The following is a 26,343-nucleotide window of genomic DNA, read 5'->3' as shown; positions in this document are numbered from 1 at the left end:
TAGCCAGGCATGGTGGCATGTGGTTGTAATCCCAGCTACTTGGGAGACTGAGGAAGGAGAATCACTTGAATCTGGAAGGTGGCGATGGAGCCACTGCACTCCAGCCTGAGCAACAGAACGAGACTCCATCTCAATTAAAAAAAAAAAAAAAAAAAGAGGAAGTGGAACACAGCTGCTTCCATCTCTGGGTAGAGTCTGCAGGTTCCTAAAAAAGCTACAGATGTCTGGTTGTGATTTATCAAAGGCTTGACCCTTTCTACAGCATCAGATTTGGTAGGTATTCAGTATCCCCTGGTGGGTTAGATATTTGGAGGCTGGAGTAGAGTGAGGCTAGTTTGAAGGTTCATCTTTAGCTCCATGGATTTGGCCTCCCCAAATTTATTAGAAAAATTCATCAGTTTTTGTCATGGGTGACCTCTCACATTTTGAGGTCATGTTGTGGGAAGAATGAGTTCAGTCCTAGGTCTTAAAGTAGAGGCAGCAAATATATATATATATATATATATATTATATATGTTTATATATATATGTTTTTATATATATATATACACACACACACACATATATATGTAACTCATGAAGAAGTTTGTGAAGGAAACTTCACAATACAGATACAGGCAGTAGATTATGGGGGCATCAGGACCACAACTTGGAAATACTGAGTCAGGGGTACTTGAATATTTAATTATAAACCTTGAATCTACATTTTTAATACCTTTCCCTCCCTCTGGTATACTAGTACTATTTTATAAAAGAAAAAGAATGTACTCAGATCTATCTATTCAAGGAATGTTTATTATTATTATTATTATTATTATTATTATTATTTAAGTTCTGGGATACATGTGCAGAACGTGCAGGTTTGTTTCACAGGTATACACGTGCCATGGTTGTTTGCTGCACCCATCAACCCATCACCTACCTTAGGTATTTCTCTTAATGCTATCCCTCCCCTAGTCTCCTACCCCCCTACAGGCCCTGGTGTGTGATGTTCCCCTCACTGTGTCCACGTGTTCTCATTGTTCAATTCCCACTTACGAGTGAGAACATGCAGTGTTTGGTTTTCTGCTCTTGTGTTAGTTTGCTGAGAAAGATGGTTTCCAGCTTCATCCATGTCCCTGCAAAGGACATGAACTCATCCTTTTTTATGGCTGCATAGTATTCCATGGTGTATATGTGCCACGTTTTCTTTATCCAGTCTATCACTGATGGGCATTTGGGCTGGTTCCAAGTCTTTGCTATTGTGAACACTGCTGCAATAAACAAACGTGTGCATGTGTCTTTATAGTAGAATGATTTATAATCCTTTGGGGATATACCCAGTAATGGGATTGCTGGGTCAAATGGTATTTCTGGATCTAGATCCTTGAGGAATCACCACATTGTCTTCCACAATGGTTGAACTAATGTAGACTCCCACCAACAGTGTAAAGCATTCCTATTTCTCCATATCCTCTCCAGCATCTGTTGTTTCCTGACTTTTTAATGATCGCCATTCTAACTGGCATGAGATGGTATCTCATCGTGGTTTTGATTTGCATTTCTCTAATGACCAGTGATGATGAGCTTTTCTTCATATGTTTGTTGGTCGCATAAATGTCTTCTTTTGAGAAGTGTCTGTTCATATCCTTCACCCACTTTTTGATGGGGTTGTTTGTTTTTTTCTTGTAAATTTGTTTAAGTTCCTTGTAGATTCTGGATATTAGCCCTTTGTCAGATGGATAGATTGCAAACATTTTCTCCCATTCTCTAGGTTGCCTGTTAATTCTGATGATAGTTTCTTTTGCTGTGCAGAAGCTCTTTAGTTTAATTAGATCCCATTTGTCAATTTTGACTTTTGTTGCCATTGCTTTTGGTGTTTTAGTTATGAAGTCTTTGCCCATGCCTATGTCCTGAATGGTATTGCCTAGGTTTTCTTTTAGTCTTGAAGTCTTTGCCCATGCCTATGTCCTGAATGGTATTGCGTAGGTTTTCTTCTAGGGTTTTTATGGTTTTAGGTCTTACATTTAAGTCTTTAATGCACCTTGAGTTAATTTTTGTATAAGGTGTAAGAAGGGGTCCATTTCAGTTTTCTGCATATGGCTAGCCAGTTTTCCCAACACCATTTATTCAATAGGGAATCCTTTCCCCCATTTCTTGTTTTTGTCAAGTTTGTCAAAGATCAGTTGGTTGTAGATGTGTGGCATTATTTTTGAGGCCTCTGTTCTGTTCCATTGGTCTATATATCTGTTTTGGTACCAGTACCATGCTGTTTTGGTTACTGTTGCCTTGTAGTATAGTTTGAAGTCAGGTGGCATGATGCCTCCAGCTTTGTTCTTTTTGCTTAGGATTGTCTTCGCTATGCGGGCTTTTTTTTTGTTCCATATGAAATTTCAAGTAGTTTTTTTCTAATTCTGAGAAGAAAGTCAATGGTAGCTTGATGTGGATAGCACTGAATCTATAAATTACTTTGGGCAGTATGGCCATTTTCACAATATTGATTCTTTCTATCCATGAGCATGGAATGTTTTTCCATTTGTTTGTGTCCTCTCTTATTTCCTTGAGCAGTGGTTTGTATTTCTCCTTGAAGAGGTCCTTCACATCCCTTGTAAGTTTTATTCCTAGATATTTTATTCTCTTTGTAGCAATTGTGAATGAGAGTTCACTCATGATTTGGCTCTCTGTTATTTGTGTATAGGAATGCTTGTGAATTTTGCACATTGATTTTGTATTGACACTTTGCTGAAGTTGCTTATCAGCTTAAGGAAATTTTGGGCTGAGACAATGGGGTTTTCTAAATACTCAATCATGTCATCTGCAAACAGAGACAATTTGACTTCCTCTCTTCCTATTTGAATACTCTTTATTTCTTTCTCTTGCCTGATTGCCCTGGCCAGAACTTTCAATACCATGTTGAATAGGATTGGTGAGAGAGGGCATCCTTGTCTTGTGCCAATTTTCAAAGAGAATGCTTCCAACTTTTGCCCATTCAGTATGATATTGGCTGTGGGTTTGTCATGAATCTCTCTTATTATTTTGAGATACATTCCATCAATACCTAGTTTATTGAGATTTTTTAACATGAAGGGGTGTTGAATTTTATTGAAGGCCTTTTCTGCATATATTGAGATAATCATGTAGTTTTTGTCATTGGTTCTATTTATGTGATGGATTATGTTTATTGTTTTGCATATGTTGAGTCAGCCTTGCATCCCAAGGATGAAACCGACTTGATTATGTTGGATAACTTTTTATATGTTGCTGGATTCAGTTTGCCAGTATTTTATTGAGGATTTTCGCATCAATGTTAATCAGGGATATTGGCCTGAAATTTTCTTTTTTTATTGTGTCTTTGCCAGGTTTTGGTCTCAGGATGATGCTGGCCTCATAAAATGAGTTAGGGAGCAGTGCCTCTTTTTCCATTGTTTGGAATAGTTTCAGAAGGAATGGTACCAGCTTCTCTTTGTACCTCTGGTAGAATTCAGCTGTGAATCCGTCTCCTGGGTGTTTTTTGGTTGGAAGGCTGTTAATTACTGCCTCAATTTCGGAACTTGTTATTGGTCTATTTAGGGATTCAACTTCTTTCTGGATTAGACTTGGGAGGGTGTATGTTTCCAGGAATTTATCCATTTCTTCTGGATTTTCTAGTTTATTTGTGTAAAGTTGTCTATAGTATTGTCTGAGGGCATTTTGTATTTCTGTGGGATCAGTGGTGATATCCCCTTTATCACTTTTTGTGTCTATTTGATTCTTCTCTCTTTTCTTTGTTAGTCTGTCTAGCGGTCTATCTATTTTGTTAATCTTTTCAATAAACCAGTTCCTGAATTCATTGATTTTTTGAAGGGTTTTTCATGTCTCTATCTCCTTCAGTTCTACTCTGATCTCAGTTATTTCTTGTCTTCTGCTAGCTTTTGAATTTGTTTGCTCTTGCTTCTCTAGTACTTTTAATTGTGATGTTAGGGTGTCGATTTTAGATCTTTCCCGCTTCCTTCTGTGGGCATTTAGTGCTATAAATTTCCCTCTAAACACTGTTTTAGCTGTGTCCCAGAGATTCTGGTACGTTATGTCTTTGTTCTCATTGGTTTCAAAGAACTTATTTATTTCTGCCTTAATTTCATTATTTACTCAGTAGTCATTCAGGAGCAGGTTGTTCAGTTTCCATGTAGTTGTGAGGTTTTGAGTAAGCTTCTTAATCCTGAGTTCTAATTTGATTGCACTTTGGTCTGATAGACTGTTTGTTATGATTTCCATTCTTTTGTATTTGTTAAGGAGTGTTTTACTTCCAATTATGTGATCACTTTTAGAATAAGTGCAATGTGGTGCTGAGAAGAATGTATATTCTATTGATTCAGGGTGGAGAGTTGTGTAGATGTTTATTAGGTCCACTTGGTCAAGAGATGAGTTCAAGTCCTGAATAACCTTATTAATTTTCTGTCTCATTTTGGTCTGTCTAATATTAACAGTGGGTGTTAAAGTCTCCCACTATTATTGTGTGAAAGTCTAAGTCTGTTTGTAGGTCTCTAAGAACTTGCTTTATGAATCTGGGTGCTCTTATATTGGGTGCATACATATTTAGGATTGTTAACTTTTCTTGTTGTATTGATCCCTTTACCATTATGTAATGCCCTTCTTTGTCTTATTTGATTTTTATTGGTTTAAAGTCTGTCTTATCAGAGACTAGGATTGCAACCCTGCTTTTTTTTGCTTTCCATTTGCTTGGTAAATATTCCTCCATTCCTTTGTTTTGAGCCTATATGTGTCTTTGCACATGAGATGGATCTCCTGAATACAGCACATCTATGAGTCTACTCTTTATCCAATTTGCCAGTCTGTGTCTTTTAGTTGCAGCATTTAGCCCATTTACTTTTAAGGTTAATATTGTTGTGTGTGAATTTAATCCTGTCATTATGATGCTAGCTGGTTATTTTGCCCGTTAGTTGATGTAATTTCTTCACAGTGTCGATGGTCTTTACAATTTGGTATGTTTTTGCAGTGTCTGAAACCTGTTTTTCCTGTCCATATTTAGTACTTCCTTCAGGAGCTCTTGTAAGGCAGGCCTGGTGGTGACAAAATCTCTCAGCATTTGCTTGTCTGTAAAGGATTTTATTTCTCCTTTGTGTATGAAGCTTAGTTTGTCTGGATATAAAATTTTGGGTTGAAAATTATTTTCTTTAGGGATGTTGAATATTGGCCCCCACTCTATTCTGGCCTGTGGGGTTTTTGCAGAGAGATCTGCTGCTAGTCTATTGGGCTTCCCTTTGCTGGCAGGCAGGAATGTATAAGTCTGCCCAAGCTGCACCCATAGCTGCCCCTTCCCCCAGGTGTTCTGTCCCAGGGAGATGGGAGTTTTATCTATAAGCCCCTGATTGGGGCTGCTGCCTTTGTTTCAGAGATGCCCTGCCCAGAGAGGAGGAAGCTACAGAGGTCGTCTGGCTACAGCAGCTTTGCAGAGCTGTGGTGGGCTCTGCCCAGTTCGAACTTCCTGGTGGCTTTGTTTACACTGTGAGGGAAAAACCGCCTACTCAAGCCTCAGTAATGGTGGATGCCCCTTCCCTGACCAAGCTCTAGTGTCTCAGGTAGACTTCAGACTGCTGTGCTGGCAGTAAGAATTTCAAGCCAGTGGATCTTAGCTTGCTGGGCTCCGTGGGGGTGCGATTCACTGAGCTAGACCACTGGGATTCCTGGCGTTCAGCCCCCTTTCCAGGGGAGTGAACGGTTCTGTCTCGCTGGTGATCCAGGCACCACTGGGGTATGAAAAAGACTCCTACAGCTAGCTTGGTGTCTGCCCAAACGGCTGCCCAGTTTTGTGCTTGAAACCCAGGGCCCTGGTGGCATTGGCACCCAAGGGAATCTCCTCATCTGTGGGTTGCAAAGACTGTGGGAAAAGAGTCGTGTCTGGGCTGGAGTGCACCGTTCCTCACGGCATAGTCCCTTACAGCTTCCCTTGGCTAGGGTAAGGAGTTCCCTGACCCCTTGAGCTTCCTGGGTGAGGCGACGCCTCATGCTTCTGCTTGCCCTCTGTGGGCTGCACCGACTGTCTAAACAGTCCCAGTGAGATGATCTGGATACCTCAGTTGGAAATGCAGAAATCACCCACCTTCTGTGTTGATCTTGCTGGGAGCTGCAGACCGGAGCTGTTCCTATTCAGCCATCTTGCGCACGACTTAATCCAAGATGCTTCAAGGAATCTTTTATACACAAGAACAACACATGATCCTCTTTGCACTTTCCTAGAAGACAGATAGGGAATGAATTAAGAAGCCCAGGTTTTCTTTTCTGGTATACAGTGGTTATACAGTATTCCTCTGTTTAGCCTTAGGCTGTTATAATCCAGAGAATACAGTGACATTTCAGATAAAAACAATAAAAAAGCAACTCAATACCTTGCATTTGTGTTATGCAATAGTTTATAGCAAAACAGACAGGTACTGGTTTTGATGCTGAATCACTTTGAACTCTGTGCTATCTCTTATCAAAGTCTAACTCAGGGAAGTGGTAGTTGAGGAAAATGGAAAGACATGCTATTGATTTAGTAGGTCCTGGGAAAATGATAGAAAACAAAATTATTACATAGTAATTAGTGGAGACCAAAGAATCCCAATAGATAATTTTTCACTTTTGAAAATTTTGGTGCTTAAAGAAATTTCTACCATCTTTTAAAGCGTGAATCTCCATTATCCAAAATTTTTAGTATTATAAAATATTCTAGTTTATCAATTTTATCTTAAAATATATTTTATAAATACAAAATAATATATGTAACTTTCAGGTAGTTTCTAAAGCCATAATAATTAATGAACATCCATATAACCAGCTAGCCCAAGACTTAGACAATTACTAGTAATGAGCCTATGAGTTCTTCCCCTGTTTCCATTGTCAGAGTAAATCTTTTTTCCCAGAAGATGTTGATACCACCTAAATTTCTAATAGCAAATGCTGGAATCAATTCAAACGTCTATTAATGGGTGAGGAATAATTTATGGCTTATTTATTGAATAAAATATAGAAGATTAAAATAATGAACTGAGTAATGTATAATAATGGGTGCAATTTGGTAGCATAATATTGCGTGAAAAAAGTTTCAAGAGACTACATGTAACATAGTTCTATTTTTATAAAGCCCACAAATAAGGACAACCAAATAATATATTGTTTGCAAATGTATGTTAGTAAACTATAAAATATAGTAAGAGAATTATAAATGGATTGCTATTAGATTTACTTGAGTATTATAGATTCTATACTTCCATAGGGTATTATTAGAAGAAATTATTAGAAGTCATTTATGCCATGAAAAATAAAGGTAGCTAGTATACTGGCCATAAGGTCAAATATAGACATTGTGATTGCACATATGTAGTTTACCTTTTATACATAAAGTCATTTACATATGACTTTACCTTCTTTACACAATTATTTTCACTAAATTATCTCTTAATATTATGCTCTTAAATAAGAAAGACATTAAAACAGATTTTGCAGTTTCTGCTGTCATTATTCACTATGACTTTTAAGACTTCCCCCATGTCCATTCTAATGACAAGAATCCTTAATACATAGATCATGGACTCCTAGAGGTTCCAAGGATAGGCTTGAAACAGTTCATGAATCTCTGAAAATGTCTATAAAATTTCTTTGATTTTCTTTTTCCTTTTTTTTTTTTTTTTAGTGCCAGGTGTTTATTCCCTCACATGTGGGTGGTTCACATACACAGCACACACAGGCACGGGCACCGTGGGAGAGGGCAGCACTCATGGCTTCTGAGAGGAGGATCTTGGCCTTAGGGTGTAAGAAGGAAAAGGATGGTTTCTCTCCTGCCCTCACTAGGGCCTAGGGGACCCAGCAGCAAATTCCACCCCTTCCACCTCTCAGCCAAGGAGAAGCCACCTTGGTGAGGTCTAGTTCCAACGATTATACTAAGTGGAGAAGGGAGTGGCCTGATCCCAACCATTACAGGGTGAAGATATAAACAGTAAAGGAAGGTACAGTTTGGATGAGGCCACAAGAGGGGGCAGATGACATCATCAGAAACATGCGCAGGGGAGGGGCAGTTACTGGGCTTCTGGGCTGCTTAGTCCCTGGCTTGGCAGGAAGGGTAGGGAAGATGGATGGGGCTCATTGTTTGGCATTGATGATGTCCACGAATTCGGGCTTGAGGGAAGCATCACCCACGAGGAAGCCATCCACTTCAGGCTGGCTGGCCAGCTCTTTGCATGTTGCCCCCGTCACAGAGCCTCCATAAATGATACGGATGCTCTGAGCCACCACATCAGAGACGTTGGACTTAAGCCATTCTCAGAGCTTCTTGTGTACTTCCTGGGCCTTCTGGGGTGTTGCAGTCTTGCTGGTACCAATGGCCCACACAGGCTCACAGGCCAGCATGACCTTGCTTCAGTCCTTCATGTTATCTGCGATGACTTCTTTTTTTTTTTTTTTTGAGACGGAGTCTCGCTCTGTCGCCCAGGCTGGAGTGCAGTAGCGCAATCTCGGCTCACTGCAAGCTCCGCCTCCTGGGTTCATGCCATTCTCCTGCCTCAGCCTCTCCGAGTAGCTGGGACTACAGGCACCCGCCATCACGCCCGGCTAATTTTTTTGTATTTTTAGTAGAGACGGGGTTTCACCGTGGTCTCGATCTCCTGACCTCGTGATCCGCCCACCTCGGCCTCCCAAAGTGCTGGGATTACAAGCGTGAGCCACCGCGCCCGGCCGCGATGACCTCTTTCTTCTCGAAAACAAACTTCTCAGTGATGCCACTTCCCTTTCAGCTAGCTTCTCCCCAATGCAAGCGATTACTCTGAATCCCTCTGCCAGAGCATGGGCCACTTTCTGCCCCATCAGCTTATCTGACTCCCCAAAGACATGCCTACTCTCTGAGTGCCCCAGGACCCTTGACTGGCTTCGCAGTCTTTGATCATGCCAGGGCTGATCTCCCCAGTAAAGGCCCCGTTAGTTACTTTGTAGCAGTTCTGCGCAGCCACAGCAATCTTGGGCTCTAGTTTCTGGGGCAAAGTTGATATAGGCAGGGGGGAGAGCGCAAACCACCTCAGTGTCGGCCGGCACCTTGGCCGCGTTCAGAGTGCGGATGAGCTTCCCCAGACTCTTCTTCCGTACGTTCATCTTCCAGTTCCCCCCAACGAAGAACTTCCTGGAGGTCGCCATGGCGCTGGAGCTGAGGCGCTGAAGGTCAGTGTCAGCCTTCTGTGATTTTCTAGTTTGGGGATTATAGGTTTTATGATATTCTAAAAGGTATCATGTTAAAAAAATGTAAGAACCTGTGTTGTAAGATTAATATGGGCAAAAGCTTAAGGTTCATTTCTCTTGAAAAATTGAATTGCTTCCTCAAAGCAGATACTAAAAATTTATTACACATCATGGTTTTCTTTATTCTTAGCCACTAGGAAGCTCAGAGTCCAGCTAATGCTTATTCATAATAACCATATTTGTCTTTAAGTATGGCTTATTTCCTTCCTTCTCACACTCTCTTTTTTTGAATTCTTTTAAATTGTTATTCTATAGAACATATGTGGGGTTTTATAGGCATCTGCTATTTTAACCTACTCTAATACATGAATAATAATGATCAGTCTTGACATGTTTTACATTTTAGAACCTTAAATTGTAAAGAAAAAAATTTTTATATCTTAATCTATATACTAATTAAAAAATATATTTTTAAATTGCCTTTCTGAGCTTGGTTGGAAGACTCATTGTAAACCAAATATGATAGGCTGTTTGATAAATTGTAATTAGTGAATGTTGGCCAGAAACCTCCTCTAGCTACTTCCTTACCTGGCTCCCATTTTGCTTCTCTGGCTCTCATGCTGGTTGGTACTGTCTCCCCTGCCTCTTACCTTGTTTATCTCATTGCTTTTCAATTCTAACTGTGCACATCTTTGCTGGATAATTTGACACAAGCTCCCTGTGCTTTCCCCTCATTTGCGGGTTTGTACACATGTGTAGGATTCATTCTGTTTTCCTCCAAATCTGCAAAGCGAGGCAGGAAAGTACCTTCAGTTGGGCCTTTCTTCACTCTACCTGAATGAGACCCAGGTGCAGTAGAGGAGAAATATGAGGTGTAGAGAAAACAATCAAGACAAAGAAAAAGAGGAGACACATTAGTTTAAAATGTGGGTAAAAAAGGCAGGTGAATTTTTAATACACATCAGAAAAGAAGATGTTTATTAAACAAATGAACCCAAAGGCAAAAATAAAAGAAATAAGCTAATGTTTAAGGAAAACAAGTGAGAATGTGTGAGAAACTATAGAGAATAAGAAGAGATTTACGAGTAGACAGATAATAGTATGCAGTAGCTGAGGGAAGACTGGATGTGGGTATTGTGCTCAGTATGGAAATAAGTCAGACAAATATGGGCATGCCAGAAAGTTCATGATTCTGTGCTTATATTATTTTAATTATATTTTTAAAATCCCTGGACCTTTTGCTCCTTTACCATTGGGTCTGTAGTGTAGAAAATGAAATTCTAATAATTGTCATTGAAAGTGAATTAAGCCCATTTCTTCCCTCATTCTACTTTCTTTATATCAACCAAATTATCTATTACACTTTGGTGTTGTTTATCTTAATGTAAAAAGAAAGCAATGCACAAAAATACGAACACCTGTTGTACAGGCAGCGGAACCAAGTAAGAGACTTCAGGGACCTAAAATTGAATTTGCTAAAGCAACTTAATAGTAATATAAAAAATCTTTTATATTTGCTAATGGGAAATTGGCTGTACAGGCATTTTGGTAAAACCAAAGGCTTCTGTAGAGTATTAGAGTAAGTTAATAGCTTTTCTTGGCTGATCGATTCAGAAAGTCTACAAAGAAAGCACTGATACATTTGGGTGTGCCTGACATTCTCCATTAGGACAAACCTGAAATATGTGTTATTTGCTGACTTAATATTCAAAGAAATACTATGTTAATAATACTAAAAGTAACTTTTTTTCTCTTGGCATGCTCACATGTAGAATATGAAATTGCTTTTTGAGGAGTTAAAGGAATACATAATTGAACTTGGATTAGGGAAGGTTCATATGTTTCTGCACAGCTCCAATGTTGACATAGGACAGTGCTCATTTAATTCGCTCAACATATCTGTACATTTAATTTACAGTTAAGTACATTGATATCTATGTTGTAACGTTATTTTACTTATTTAATGAATAAAGTATTATTTTTTTCCTTTTCAAAAGAATATTACCGCCTTGTTTGACTTTGAAAATCACTTCCCAGAAACTAATTTTCTCAAAAGCAAGGGAAGTCTATCTCAGGAATCTTTGCTCAACAGTTTTGGGATGATATAAAGGATTTTGTTTTACCATTTCTATTGCATCATTGTACACTGACAGGTCATTGAGCACACTTGGGTGATTCAATTTTATACAGAGAGTATTATGAGAAAAATGATCCCAAATTATTTTTCAAACTGATGTTTTTTGTTATCAATGTAACATTATATTTTACCAACTTTTGTTTGCTGTAATTTTGTACGATGGTACAGAAATAGGGGTATAAATAATGAATGTTTTAGTCTGATCCAGCAGTAAGTAAGTATATTTGCTGAGGGCAACCCAAGTAATTGGCTCACTGCATTCCTGAAGCTTATCTTATCAAACAGATATCAGACACTGCTGAAAGATGGAGGTGGAGGGAACTATCCCTGTTACTCGAAGATTTGTCATAGAAAGAGGCTTTGTCTAAGCAAAGAAGGAAACTCTGTCATGTCTTCTTAAGTTGCTGATCTAGTTTAAGAAACAAAGTGTATTTGCTCAAACTTATTATTAAAAAAAGTGCAGGCAGCTCTCCCACTGCTTGTTCCTTTTCTGTCCAGACATTTTTCCTAGAATGGAAAACTGAAATTAAATCACTTTTAATGGAACTTAGAGGTAATGGTGATTGAGAAAGAGAGCCAGATGAAGAGAAAGAAAATAGATAGCATTACAGGATGGAGGAGAAGAAGGATAAGAATAGAGAGAAGGCAATACTTAAATTTCGATTATAAAAGGAAAGTATCAAGTGTCAAACAATCTCTCTCTACTGTAAATAGAAACCATAGAAACAGACATTCACCTGCTCTCTATTTATTTATGGGTAGTTGTTGCAACAACTGAGTACTTGTTAGTCAGCAATATTGAAAAAAAAAGTGAGTACAGTAGTGATTAAGGAAAACGTTTAAGAATTAATTCTACTAATAAGCCAATGAGTTGATAGTTTGATTTTAAGGAATAGCTACATGAAGTGTTTGAAAATTTTCCTTGCTTCTTCATTTTTTGATTTGGGCAGTGGTTATATTTAATCCAAAGTTACTAGCTGTCATGTGCTAATACTTTGCTAGTGAGTTATATTAGCAGATTATAACTTTGAAACAGAATTTTCGTTCAATGTTATTATGTAGAGAGTTTCTGAATGTGTGTTTTTGGTGGATATGTGGATGTGAGTAATGGTTGTAGTTATATTGGAAAAGAATAAGACTGTTAGAAATGTTATGATGTGGATGATCCTTAAGCATCCTGTGAGGTCAACTGAAATTGGATATTTGTATATTGATTTCTTAAAACAATTTTTGACTTCTCTTGAGGTCACCACTATAACTTAAATTCTGATTAGTAAAGAATTAAATTATTTGTCAGAACTAAGTTCTTCTTGGAAGGCCAAGCAGCAGCAAACAAAATCAGTATTCTTAACTCTTAAAAACAATGCTCGACTCTGCTTCCTCTCTGATTACTGCACACGAATCTCTACTATATAGCAAAACTCTGAAAAAGTTGCCTATACTCAGGGTCCTATTTTTTTCTTCTCTCTCTGATCTCCCACACTACAATTTTAAACTTTTTATTATAAAAAAGTTCAAACATATAAAAAGGATAGAGAATAGTACCACTAGGTACCATTACTCAACTTCAACAATTCTCAACATATGGCAATCTTATCTCATCCTTATATTAATATTTCTTCTTCCCACCCAATTTCCATCCACTATCGTGTTATTTTGAAGCAAATCCTAGGCATCATATAATTCTATCTGTAAATAATTTTGTAAGTATATCTAAAATACATGAAATACTCTTAATAAACAAACATAATTATAAAATAATCTCCCCTAAAAAATAAAATAGCCCTAATATTACCAAGTATCCAGGGTAAAACTTCTCACAGTTTTATAGTTTGTTTTTTATGATTTATTTGAATCCAAATTTTTGTGGGTATGTCTTGTGGTTGCTTGTGAGAACACATAAAGTCCATTTTTTATAATTGATTTGTCTCTTTTAATCTCGTTTAAAATGGATCTTCTCTCTGCGTTAATTTCCTTGCAATTTACTTCCTTTGCCTGTGGAATTTCCCACAATCTGAATTTTGCTGACTCATTCTCTCTTGAACACACTGCAGTTAGATTATTCTTCTTACTACTCTGGGAAGCTGCTCTTATCAAAAGTCACCAAGGAAATTCCACATCGTAATACTTGTTGGTCAGCTCTTAGTCCTCATTTTAGTTATCTACATTATTTTTGATACATAATAATTATACATATTTATGGTGTACCTGTGATATTTTGATTCATGCATACAATATATAATGATCAAGTCAGGGTAATTGGGATATCCATCACCTCAAACACTGATCAATTCTCTGTGTTGGGAGCATTCCAAATTCTCTCTTCTAGGTATTTTGAGATTGGGAGCATTCCAAATTCTCTCTTCTAGATATTTTGAAATATGCAATTACTGTTAAGTATAGACATCATGCTGTACTATTAAATATTATAACTTATTCCTTCTGTCTAACTGTATGTTTTTACCCAATAAACAACCTCTGTTCATCCCCTTCCCCACTACTCTTCCCAGTCTCTGGTAACCACTGCCAATATTATTTAACACTTGATAACTCATCGTCTTTAATAAACTTTCTTTAATTGATCTTCAGTACAGCTGATCTCCAGGTTTCCTTCTATACCACTGGCTGAGACATTTTTTGCTGATTCTTTCTGTTTTACTACAAAATGTCAGAGTGCCCCAGAGCTCTAACTCTGGTTCTCCCCTCTCTGTCCTCACTTTCTTGGTCATCTCGTTCAATTTGAGACGTGTATACTCAATGATCTACTTGACATTGCCATTTGCAAATGGAAGTTTTCAAATTCCAGACATTTCCAATAGCTCTCAAACCGAGCTCCTGCATTCATCCCATGATCAGGCCCCACAAAGTTTCCCCCAGCTCTGTCAACAGCAAGTATCCTCCATTTGCTCAAGCCAAATACCTTGGAATCACTCTGATTTCCATTTTCTTTTCATACCTCATTCCCAGACACATTGCTTTGCCTCTTCCTTCAGCAGTATCCACAAATGAACCATCTCTCATCAGCTCCTGTTCCCATCTGGTCCAACCCACCTTGAACTTTCAATCTGGCTTAGAGTGATAGTTTCCTAACTGGCCTCTGTGATGTAACCCTTACCTTAAATACCATCTATGCTCAACCCAGCAGGCAGAGTGACCCCATTAAAATGCCAAAAAATTAAAATTACGTCTCTGTTCAAAATCCTCCAGCGGTTTTCTGTCTGACTTAAAGTTGACTTCTGAGTCTCCTTGCAGGGACTTTCAAGGCCCTAATTATCTCTCATTTACACCATCACTTCCCTGACTTAATTCCTCATTTCTTTTTCCTTGGCTTCTTCCACTTCTGCCACAGGACTTTTATGGGGCAGAAAACTAGACATCTAGTTGAAAAATGATTTTATAAAATTTGTTTAGAGCCTAGATTTTAAACTTTATTGTTCAATAAATTTGTACAAAATAAAGAGAAAAGTAACTGGCTCAATTAGGATTTAAAAGCTGAAGAACCGGTCTCATAGATGTAATACCTTGCTCTATCCTGAACCACTGATCTATGGGCTTAGGCCAAATTATCCCTAAGTAATTTATTTTTATATTAAAGGGAAAGTGTCTTTCTTGGTCCATGGATATGTACATTTATCCTGAGGATATTGGTGAACATAGCCAGTTTCAAAGTCTATTGATATTGTGGGAATGACTATTATTCTTACTTAGATATTTTAATTGAAATGTAACCTTTTAATTAGCTTGTGCTGATGTTTCATCTCTGCCTGGCAGTTCAAATTGATCTTATTAATAACTGGCTGCCTGTGTTCCATCATACAGTCTGGAGAACACAGTCTTTCTTGCTCAAGGATGCTGAGTGCAAGAAGGGACAATCTGAGAGGTGAAAATAGTCTCTAGTGTTTCTAAAAATGACAACAAAAGGCTATGTTATTAATGAACAGATTTCTAGATTTCAGTCCTAGGCATTTCACAACCCTTGATTGCATTTGCTTTTCTGTTATTTCCATAATTTAAAAATTTTTATTTTTATTTTTTGCTTGTCACAGGCATGAATTCCATTATTTATGTCTGCAAAGAAGAATTTTTTCAATGAATTGAATGAAATATATACACACCCCAAAAAAGCTGTAAACAATGGAAAAACAATGTGAATCAATTCTGTGGTGCTATTACATAAAATTACTCTCTGCATCTCAAAGATGTTTCTCCCTCCCTCAAGAAATTAAACATGGCCATGAAATATAAATGAATATGTGTTTGCAGTAATGCTACTTGACATTTTAGTTGTAATTAACAGAAATTCCAATATTAACCAACATTAATTAACAATGTAAAATGTTTAAACATGGATCCTAAGAACAATGCTGAGTGGATTATGCACATTCATCAATACACCACGTTTATTAAAGATTTCTCTTCAAATTCTGTATTATTAAGCAAACCTATTAAACCTGCCATGTGAATCCTGATTTTTTTTTCTATACTTACTCTGTAATGATCACTCCTTCCTCAGGATATCGTGGTGTTGGGGAAAGGCTGCATGTTTGCCCGTTTTTCTCTTAAATGTCAATCTTTTCTCATTTACATGTAAGAGAACATTGTAAGAAAAGTATCTCTTTTTTCTCATGTGTTGCAGATGTTTTTCAGTTTTAGCTTGACTTTTGACTTTTATTATGTTTTTTTGCTACACAAAATTTTAAAAATATTTCTATAATATTGTCTGTTAGTCTTTCACTTTATGATTTTTACTTGTGTTGATTTTCTCAGAAAAAATTTATTGTCTTCCATGTGCTTCATATGTGGATGAATCTGAGAAATGATACACAGTTCCTGACCCTGTAGGCCTTAAAATACAATGAGGGATTCATTTTATTAGGAAGGAACCTTATGTTGGAAATTTTTCTACAGCTTCCTCTTGTGTATATTTTGAATATGAATTTAGTTATAATGTCAGAATTATGGTGACGGTCTGTTAGAATGAAGTAATGAGAAATAATTGTAAGTCTGAGAAAATCTTTTAGGAATTTAAAAATATCTGAGAGTTTGGGACAGTTTTCATGTGAATGATCATATTGTTTCTCAAAATAAATTTTATTCCTAATCTGTTGTTTCATATTTCATAGATAAATTGGTTAAAGATAACCAAGTCATGGTGTATTTTTATAACACTTTCATCTTTTAAGAAACAAATTGAAAGAAACCTAACCGAATCTATTTCTAGCTGATCTTGATGTAATTTTGACGTCAGACTTGGAGGTCACACGGCTTTGTGGGAGTCCATGGACTCTAATTCTGATTGGCTTAGACGTACACAGATCCATTGAGTTGATTTCTTACTCCAAATTGGGGTGATGTGGAGTTTGGAACATAAATTAAAAGTATTGTTGTGAATGTGTACTCATTTCTCTGCCATCCAAATTGTTCAATATCCACTTTAAATCTAACTTCCTGCATTACATCTCTTCTCAACCATTGGAGCTAAGTGTGATTTTCCTCCTCTCTGAAATTCACTGAAGTATTTTTGGCACAAAGTAATATGTTGTGTTATAATGACATTTTTGAATGTTACTAAAATATATTTTTCAGGTGATATATGTATAACAAATTTATTATACAAAAGTAAAATATCTTAGTTTTCACGTGCATATGTTTTCTGCACGAAAGTAATCAGTGTACATATTCCACTTTTTTACTTCTGTACATTTTAAGGTGCTACCCAGTCTTCAGCTTAGTTTTTCTAATTTTCATATTTCTGTCAGTGAATTAATCATAATTTAACCCTCATCTTAACAGTTAGCATTTGGACTTTCTTACACTTTTTATTTTTCTAATGTTTTGAATAGCATAGCAACAAATTTCTTTCCATATAAAGATTTTTCCATGTTTTGCACGATTTTTTTAAGGATAGAGTCCAAGAATCTGAATTACTGAGCCGAACAATGAATGATTTAAGGCTCTTACTGCTTATTGCCAAATATGTTTGTAAAGGATCCTACTGACTGCACAGCTTAAGGGCTTAGTCCCACAAGAGTGTCCCCTACTGCAGATACCAGCTACAATCCCCAGGTTGTGACCTATGCTTCTGACCAACTAGCTATAAATTGGGTGCTTCCCATGACCCACTCTTGGGGTTTGATTAGTTTGCTCGAGTGGCTCACAGAACTCAGGGAAACACGTTTACCAATGTATTCCAAAGGACATTGTAAAGGATACAGATGAACAGCCTGATCAAAGAGATTCACAGGGTGAGGTATGGGGAAAGCAATGAAGGGTTTCCACACCCTCCCCAAATGCACTACCCTCCAGACACATCCACATGTTCAGGGCTTTTTTTATGGAGGGTTTATCACGTGGGTATGATCAATTATTAGATCTCCAGCTCTTCCTTCCTCATGGCTTTTTCTTTCTGGTGACCAGCCCCGATTCAGAAGCCCACCGTGTGTTACCCCATTAGAACAAAAGATGCTCCTATCACCCAGGAAATTCCAAAGGATTAGGAGCTTTGTGTCAGGAGTTGGGGTCAAAGACCAAATATTAAAACAAAATATACACCTAGCGCTCCTATCACTCAGAAAATGATAAGAGTTTTAGGAGCTCTCTGCCAGGAACTGGGCCAGAGACCAAAGATGTATTTCTTATTACGTCACAATATCACAGTTTCCAAGGCAGGGACTATGCAACATAATATGAGAAGATTGTCTGCTAAGGTACAAAGACATTCAAGCCACAAGTTACTTGAATACAAATTAATGGTACAGATATTGTGAGTGAACAGAATCCATAAACAGCACCACTTGGGAAATGATTTGGGCTGAGTTCTCGAATTCCCCAAAGTAAGTTCGCAAAACCATGAGTGGTCAGGCACACTGGACCAAGGGAAATAGCATTTTATGGGACACCTGAGGGATCATCCTCTCTCCCTTACCCCTGTCCCTGACTAAGGATCAAAAAGAAATTGAGAGGGTCTGAACTGTGGAGTGGCTGGCTCATTATAATCTCAAACTCTGTTCTACTATGAGGCCAGGAAAACACCTGTTTCAGATACCAACTCTATACCACACAAATATGAATTATACCTTCTTCCGAGGGGTCTGTGGTTCATAAATAAAAACTGATTATTGTAGGCCATGACGAAATTCAATTTCAAAGAGTAAGAATTTATACAGTACTTTCTGAGATGGCTAGAAAATAAATAGGATCTGGAATTAATAAAGTTAAACTAAAACAAACAAAAATACAAAATAATTGGAAAAAAATTTTCCTTAAAAATCAGATTACAAAAGGAATTAAGGGCACAATATCAGAGTATTTTGATTTTTAGATAGATGATGATGAATGAAAGAACCTTCAGATGGAAAAGGGGTGACTGATAAATCTGGATTTGCATTCTAGCCCTCTGGCTTGCTACTTTGACCTCAGAAAAGGCTTAAAACATCTCAGTTTCCTTGTGTAGGAAGTGATTGTAAGAGTGCTTCCCTTATAGGGTTGTTTTGTAGAATAGATGAATAATTAATATAAATAATTTGCACAGTGCCTGGCCCTTACTTTATGCAATAAAACAATACTGAATTAAATTGATGATTTAGGAAGCTTTTATTCTGAAGAGCAAAGAGAGAATAAAAAAAAGAAAGTGGGCTGGGCGCGGTGGCTCACGCCTGTAATCCCAGCACTTTGGGAGGCAGAGGTGGGCGGATCACGAGGTTAGGAGATCAAGACCATCCTGGCTAACACGGTGAAACCCCGTCTCTACTAAAAATACAAAAAATTAGCCCGGCGTGGTGGTGGGCGCCTGTAGTCCCAGCTACTTAGGAGGCTGAGGCAGGAGAATGGCGTGAACCCAGGAGGCGGAGCTTGCAGTGAGCCGAGATTGCGCCACGGCACTCCAGCCTGGGCGACTGAGCGAGACTCCGTCTCAAAAAAAAAAAAAAAAAAAAAAGAAAGTGAATTTGGTATGACTCACTACTACACAAGCAGTACCTAAATAGGTGCTCAATAAATGTGTATAAAATAAATAAGAGAATATTGAACTTCAACCTTAAGGCTGTAGTATCTCTCATAGCACTTAATCCATTGCATCATCATTATCTGAGCATGATTTTAGGCCCTGGGGTTACAGCAGTGTACAAAACAGACAAAAATCCCTGTTCTCAAGTTGTTTAATTCTAGTGGGGAGGCAGACAATAAACAAAACAAAGAAGTAAGTTATAGACTATGTTAGAAGATGAGAAGCATTTTTGAGAAAATTAGAAGGAGAAATAAGCAGTGTGAGATGAGTGGTGTCACTATTTTAAATGGGATAGTTAGGGAAGATCTCACAGAGGTGGTGAATTGAAGGATCTAGTGAAGAGCGTTCCAGGCAGAGGAAAGAGAAGGTGCAAAGTCCCTGAGGAAGGAGCTTGCTAACTGTGCCCAGGAACATGGAGGAGCTTGGTGTGGCTGGAGCAGAGTGAGCAAAACAGAGTGGCAGGTCCCACATCTCAACTGTCTGTTCTTTCCTTCCAATGACAGCATAAGGCTAAGCATTGTAGGATTTATGACATAAATGTTCTCTGCCTAAATATATTGATAAGTGAATTACTGAATGCTATGAGTTGAAGTATGTCCCCCCAAAGTCTTTATGTGGAAGTCCCCAACCGCCTTTACCCTCAGAATGTGACCTGATTTGGAATAGAGACATTGCAGATCTAGTTAGTTAGGAGGAGACCATACGGGCATAGGATGGAGCCCTAATATGTACTTATATAAAGGGGAAATTTGGAGACTCAGACATACACAAAGGAAGAATGCCATGTGAATGTGAGGCAGAGACTGGAGTGATGCATCTACAAATTAAGGGATGCCAAAGACTGCCAACAAAACACCAGAAGCTAGGAGAGAGCCGTGGAACAGATTTTCCCTCACTGACCGCAGAAGGAGCTAACATGCTGACATGTTGGCCTCAGACTTGTAAACTTGAGAGCTGTAGGAAGAAGATACATTCCTGATAAGCTAACCCATTTGTAGTGCTTTGTTACAGCAGTGCTAACTAACTACCACATTGAATGAATGTTTTCTTTTGATGGAGTCCACACCTTATGATAAGAAAAAAAAATCCAGTTTTTAAATAATCAAGACTGAAATTTTATTAGATAAAAATGCAATTAGTCAAGGAACATATGTAGAAAATTTAAATTTGTTAGTATAGGAAATTTAAAAAAATAAATCGTGATTTCCTGTCAGAAAAAATAATGATGGTACTGAGTAGTGACAAGGGTTTTGTGACAATATAACCAGTTAACATCAAAACTGTGTTAAATTGTAGAAAACGCAGCTGATGTCTGCTGGTGAATTGCTTGGTGTATGGGGAAAACCTCCTACACATCTGGTATCAGAAGTGGTGTATTTTATTGAGTGTTGACTGTGCAGTAAAAGGAGTCAGATTCTACCTACCATATAGGCACTTATTATGAGCATTTTAATGACTCAGTTTTCTTTTCCTGTAGATACTGGATAGCTTCTCCTCTGAACCCTGACTTTGTCTCTGAACAGTTCCTCACTTCCCTTTGGCTAGCATCTCTAACTGTCCTGTCCACTCCTATAAATCAGCTTTTTTTTTTTTTAACTCAAAGCTCATGTTTCATTTTGCATTTTTCTTTTAATGTCTTTTATCATAATTTTTCTAGTCATATTATTTTTTCTTCTTTAAGCCCTTTTATAATTTTTGTTTATTGAATCTGTTGTAGACCTATAGGACTGGATTACAAATGTTCTGCTTTCCCTTTTACTTTCGAATAGTTCTTACTTTATGCTATTTTTATTTATCCTATTTTGCATATATTAACATATTTGTGAATTATGAATTATCAATTATAATGACCTTTTATAATCTGATGCTTTTAGAAAAACTCCAAACTCCAATTTTTCTAAATTTACATTGTTGTGCCTAGTTTTTAAAAAGTTAAATCGATAAAAATTTATCTGACACTGTACTTTGATAATTTCTGTATCTTTTCACCTTTGGTGACTTGATAAGAAATATACACTCAGATTCGATTTTCTAAACCAATCTTAAATTCTATGACTTGATGGGAGCATTTAGGCCACTTATATTCACTATTATAAGTATTTTCATCTGTCAACCTATTTGACAGTTTAAAAAATTATGCTGTCTTGTCTCTTTTCTGTTAAGGCTGTTTATTTGCGACTGTCTTTTTGTTTTGTTCTAGTAGTATGATGGGAGGAAGTTATTTTATGTTAAAGAATAGCAGTTTGAACATTGTTGGATGATTTAAATATGCTCTCTCATTAGCCCTCAAAATCACTTTGTGAAGTAATTAGTAACAATTACTTTCAACTCATCTAACAGTTTTCCAACACATCTAACACACCTTTCCTAATGCATTGAACAGTTTAGGATGGCCCACAGGCAACTCTTTAAGACCTGATTCTATTCCTGCGAGAACATGACAAGTTATACATAAAGCAATAGCCAATACTTCAGAGATTTATTATAAATTCCTTATCATCTCTTCCCTACTTTATACCTTATTCCATGCCCAATTTTGACACATATTTCTCCACTCTTCAGTTTGCCCCGTTTTGGTATTCAGCTGATGATTTCTTCAGGTGCTGGTTACTGGCATTATTCACTGATGCTACATTTCCTTCCTTCTGGTAAATTCTTTGTAGAATTAATAAGTCACCTTTTGGCTTCTCAAAGCCTTTCCTTGTGGACAAAGCAACCAGCTCTCTCTAACTTGGATCCCAAAGAATTTGGCTCCTTGAAAGACATCTTATCCACATCCCTGACATTTTATCATCAGTTAAAAAAACCAAAACCTAATGGTGGGTGGGCGGGTGGGTGTGTTACACGTGTCTTTCCTTCCTTCCTTCCTTCCTTCCTTCCTTCCTTCCTTCCTTCCTTCCTTCCTTCCTTCCTTCCTCCTTTCCTTCCTTCCTTCCTCCTTTCCTTCCTTCCTTCCTCCTTTCCTTCCTTCCTTCCTCCTTTCCTTCCTTCCTTCCTCCCTCCCCCCCTCCCCCCCCCCCCCCTCCCTCCCCCCCTCCCCCTCCCTCCCTCCCTCCCTCCTTCCTTCCTTCCTTCCTTCCTTCCTTCCTTCCTGGTTTAACTTATGTTTTTCTATTATGAATCATACTTTTGGTGTCACGTCTAGGAACTCTTTGCCTAGCCGGAGATCCTGAAGGGTTTTGCCTTGCGTTTTACATTAGTACAATTTGATTAGAGAATTATTTGCTGCACATTTCTCAACTGAAATCAGAAGTCTTGATTCTAAAGTTCAAAACTATGTAAATGAATAAATGGATGACAGACTTAGCCATAGTCTATACAGCTAGAGTCTTTCCTTTTAAAAAATATTTTTATGGCTTTTAGCATTATAGAAACACAAAGTTCCTCTTCTGTGGGTACTGTCATGAAGGAGGAAGGAGCATGGAAAGATAAGTCCCCTGTACTCTGTGCTTTATTGAGTTATTGGTAGATTACTCTAGAGTTATTGGTAGATTACTTTTATAGAGTTATTGGTAGAATCCAATTGAAATGTCAAGGAGATATTAAGGTGCTGAATTTTTTTCCATTCAATTCTACTTTACTCTTTGCAATAACCCTGTGAAGAATGTACTATTATTACCCCCTTTTTAACAGATGAGGAAACTGAGGCCAGAGGCTATGCAACATATGGAATATACTCCTTTACAGTGAGTAAATGGCAAACTTTGGATTCAACATAAACAGATAACAATAGCTTGTTTTCCTAACAGTATTTATCATTCTGTATTATGGAACCAATGACAGATAACTCATATTATTAACAGAGGATTATAACACACAAATATTAGTAATAGGAAGGACATTGGTAAGAAATAGGCTATAACAAATAAAGATATAACCACATATGTTGGGTGCTTTTAGGTCTTCTAATAAGTCTAGTTTTGTAAAAAGTCAAAATGACAAGAGTGTGGTTTCAAGCTTTATCGTATCTAGAAAAGAGTTGTTTAATTTGAAAACATATTTATGGTCTAGGTATAAGTTCATGATGATTTCACCATCAGTGGCAGGAATTTCCTTTTACTGCTGAAATTCAATAGAATATTTCATAGTCAAATACAGAGTAGATTCCATGTATAGATTTTAAGATAAAGTTTTAGTCATTTTTTGAATACAGTGAAAGCAAATGATACATTTTTGTTTACTTTTCAATCTGAATATATCTTTTCCAAAAACCTCAGCTAATTGGGAGCATAACTTTTCCTAACAAATATTGCCAATTAGATATTTACTTTCTTGATTCCAGAATTAGAGCTTCATCCAGCTGGTCCTCTGCAATGTGTGGCTATGTCTACACCTTTCTAAACAAAGAAGCAATGGCAGTCTATGTTATCTCTTTTGACAGATCTTCTGGGGCCTCACTAATTCTAATTTCTTCCTTTCATGGGGCCTGCAATTCTTTCTATTCTTTGCTTTAAAGCCTTCTTTCCAGAGCTCATTTTTTTAAAAAGGTAAGTATCTTATCAGGAAAGCAGATATTCTCCCCAAGCAACTCACGTCATTTCCATACCCTCCTTGATGGTAAGGAAGCAGGAGCCAGGAAAGTTATATTCACATGGGTCAGTCTAATATGTGTGTGTGTGTGTGTGTGTGTGTGTGTGTGTGTGTGTGTGTGTAGGTTCTCAGGATTCTATAGCAGCAGACACAAACTTTTTGAAAAGATTTCTGTGATCAAACTTTTCAGTGGAATATTTTTGTCTCAAAAGCCAACCTAGTTACTTTCAAGTGTAACTAAGAAAATGTTAGGGCTATAAAATTAAATGTAGCTTTGAAAAATTATTCTTTCTTTTTTTTTTTTTTTTTTTTTTTTTTGAGACGGAGTCTCGCTCTGTCGCCCAGGCTGGAGTGCAGTGGTGCAATCTCGGCTCACTGCAAGCTCCGCCTCCCAGGTTCACGCCATTCTCCTGCCTCAGCCTCTCCGAGTAGCTGGGACTACAGGCGCCCGCCACCACGCCCGGCTAATTTTTTGTATTTTTAGTAGAGACGGGGTTTCACCGTGGTCTCGATCTCCTGACCTCGTGATCCGCCCGCCTCGGCCTCCCAAAGTGCTGGGATTACAAGCGTGAGCCACCGTGCCCGGCTGGAAAATTATTCTTAAGTACAGTTTACACACAGTAAAATAACAGATTTTAAGCTTACATTTCAATGGAATTTGATAAATGTATATCAAATAACACAACAATAACGATGTAGAACATTTCTTGGTTATATAGATGAGAGGTTTCTATGTTGCCCAGGCTGGCTTCGAACGCCTAAGCCTCGCCTCCTTATGCACTAGGACAACAGGTCTGAGTCACCGCGGCTCCCAATGTAGAACATTTCTATTACCTCAGGAAATTCCATATCCCTTTCCAGATACTCTCCCTTTCCCTGCCCCTGTGATTCCATCACCACAGCTTAGTTTTGCCTATGCTGGCACTTCATATAAATGCAATCATATATCTACTTTTCTGTGTCTTGCTTCTTTGGCTTGACATAATGGTTTTGAGGCTCAATCATATTGTATGTATCATTAGTTTGCTGATTTTTTATTCTGAGTACGAGTTGACTATATTGTAATTTGTTTCTTCATTCTCCTGTTGATGAACATTTTGGCTGCTTCTCATTTTTGTCTATTACAAATAAAACTCATATTAACATTTTTGTGCAAGTCTACTTGTGGACATATGCTTTCATTTTTCTTAAGTAAATACCCAAGAGTGGAATTGCTGCATCATAGGGTCAATGTATGTTTAACTTTATAAGATATTGCCAAATATTTCTCCAAAGGCCTTGTACTATTTTGACTTTACATATGAGAGATGCTCCACATCTTTGCCAATATTTGGTATTGTTAGTCTTTTTGTTAGCTATTCTATTTGTTATGAAATGCCATCTCACGTTGGTTTTAATTTGCATTTCCTTGATGACTAATGATGTTGAGCACATTTTCCTGTGCTTATTGGCCAACTTCATATTTCCTTTTATGAAGTTGACTATATTGTAATTTGTTTCTTCATTCTCCCATTTAAATTCATCCCAGTTAAGTCTTCTGCCCATTTAAAAATTCAACATCTGGACATACTTGGAGTTCGTTTTTGTTGACTGGTTTTTTGCCTGAGTATGGGTTACTCTTCAGTTTCTTTGCTATGCTGCTATTTTTGTGATTGGATATAGGACATTGTTGTAGCTACTCTAGATTCTGTCACATTCTTTGAAAATTATTGTCTTTTTTGTTTTATTAGATAATTAAGTTGCCTGAATCTAACTGCAGACTTTGTCTGCATCAGTGTATATAAAACTGCTTGTAGCTCTTGTCTGTTCTTAGTTTACCACTGAGTATGATGTTAGGTGAAGGGTTTATATTGTTGCCCCTTTTCAGAATGAGGAAGTTTTCTTCTATTTCAACTTTGCTAAGTGTTTTTGTTTTTAAATCATGAATAGATGTTGAATTTTTCAAAAAGATTTTTCTGCATCTATTGAGTGGCTGATTATATAGTTTTTCTTTTTTAATTCATCAATATGGTCAATTACAACTGATTTTCAAATAACCTTCTAAATGGGATAAATCCCATTTGGTTGTGATATATTTTTGATGAATTTGATTTACCAGTATATTCTAAGGAGTTTCAAATCAGTGTTCATAAGAGATATTCATCTGTAGTTTCATTTTCTTGGAAAAAGATGATTGTCTATGATTTTGCTATCAGGGTAACTCTGTGTCATAAAACAAACTGGAAAACATTTTTTATTTCTGTATTTTCTGAAAGAGTTTATGTGTAAAACTGATATTATTTCTTCCTTAAATTTTGGTAGAATTCACTTGTGAAGCCCTGAGGGCATGGAGTTTTCTCTGTGCGAAGGTTTTAAATTATGAATGTAATTTCTTTAAAAAATATAGGGTTATTAATATTTTCTGTTTCTTCTTGTGTTATTTTGGGTACTTTATATTTATTGAGGAACCTGTCGATTTCATCTTAGTTGTCAAATTTATTTTCATATAGTT

General features: G+C 37.3%; 1 protein-coding gene and 1 pseudogene across 1 annotated transcript in view; one reads left to right on the top strand and one right to left on the bottom strand.

Annotated features, from left to right (window-relative positions):
- The window catches only part of FRK (fyn related Src family tyrosine kinase), a 114,269-nt gene that overhangs the window by 12,850 nt on the left and 75,076 nt on the right, over positions 1–26,343 (top strand). The gene's annotated exons all lie outside the window — the stretch shown is intronic.
- Positions 8,739–9,138, bottom strand: LOC116471173 (triosephosphate isomerase-like; annotated as a pseudogene).

The sequence above is a fragment of the Hylobates moloch genome, unplaced genomic scaffold (assembly GCF_009828535.3).
Source record: "Hylobates moloch isolate HMO894 unplaced genomic scaffold, HMol_V3 SCAFFOLD_2, whole genome shotgun sequence".
Lineage (NCBI taxonomy): Eukaryota > Metazoa > Chordata > Mammalia > Primates > Hylobatidae > Hylobates > Hylobates moloch.
Note: the sequence above shows the minus strand (reverse complement) of the source record. Positions and strands in the feature narration are given on the sequence as shown.